This window comes from Trachymyrmex septentrionalis, unplaced genomic scaffold (assembly GCF_001594115.1).
Source record: "Trachymyrmex septentrionalis isolate Tsep2-gDNA-1 unplaced genomic scaffold, Tsep1.0 scaffold210, whole genome shotgun sequence".
Taxonomy (NCBI): Eukaryota; Metazoa; Arthropoda; class Insecta; order Hymenoptera; family Formicidae; genus Trachymyrmex; species Trachymyrmex septentrionalis.
Genome location: NW_017305289.1, coordinates 133836 through 134866, shown reverse-complemented (window position 1 = coordinate 134866; position 1031 = coordinate 133836). Strand labels below are relative to the sequence as shown.

General features: G+C 26.2%; 1 protein-coding gene across 1 annotated transcript in view; it reads right to left on the bottom strand.

The window, feature by feature from the left end:
- LOC108748107 (tctex1 domain-containing protein 1-like) overlaps positions 1 to 1031 on the bottom strand; it is a gene marked incomplete at its 5' end in the record, with an annotated part of 4060 nt that overhangs the window by 1927 nt on the left and 1102 nt on the right. The window lies entirely within an intron of this gene.

Sequence of the window (1031 nt, the reverse complement as noted above, 5' to 3'; positions counted from 1 at the left end):
TATATATTATTTATATTATTTATATATTATTTGGAATCAATTTCTATATTTATATGTATTATACGTATATTCATTTTTTTAAATCTTTTATGGATTATCGTTACATAATTCGAGAGATAAAAAATATTGATATAAAGTCTAGTAGAGAACTTTATTATCAAATTAAAATCTTAGCATTCTGATGCATCGATGCAAATTCCAATGATGTCACGTAATTCGAAATAAATATTTTGTATCGATGTTTTTACCTCATTGTCGTCGCAAGTTTTTTCACTCGCTTCGAGTTGAAACGGCATAACGTTGATTTCCGATGATAAATCGATCAGAATGTACTTTTAGTAGTCTGTAAAGATTCTCCCACTCTTATGCAACAATTCTCTGGTTGACTAATTCTTGCAAGGACGCACGTATCTAAGGTAAACGTTTGTTACTTAGAAACGCTGTGAAGATCGATCGATGGAGGCAAGAATAAATATTTGTGCATAAGTTAATAGAAATTTTATGAAAGAAGCTTAAACACAAGTTGAGAAAATGAAATTAGGTCAGATTTATTCATCACTGTAGATAAGAAAAAAAAAATACAAGAAATGCAAGAATATACAATTCCTAAATTACATAATTAATCAATTGCATTACAAAAAGTTCAAAATTTATTTAAAAACTTATTTAAAAGCATCGAAAAGTATATTAAAGATCATTTATTTAAAAATATATATATTTTGGAAAAAATACATTTTTTTGAAAATGTGGAATTTCTTTAATTGTTTTTTCTCTACTTTTTTTTTTTACAATCTTATAGAACTTCTTAATCATTTCATTACGCACGATTTCGTGAATAACTTGTGTTTTATTATAAGGATACAATGTTACATTACAGATAGACGTATTTAATAATTGTTTTTATTTAATTGTACATTGTATTTTTAATATTTGTAATATTTCCACCAGCGCAATTTTCTCGATCACGAGCTTCGGAAAACATCGCGTTTTCATTATCATTTAACAGTTCCTTTTCTTCCTACTAACATCTC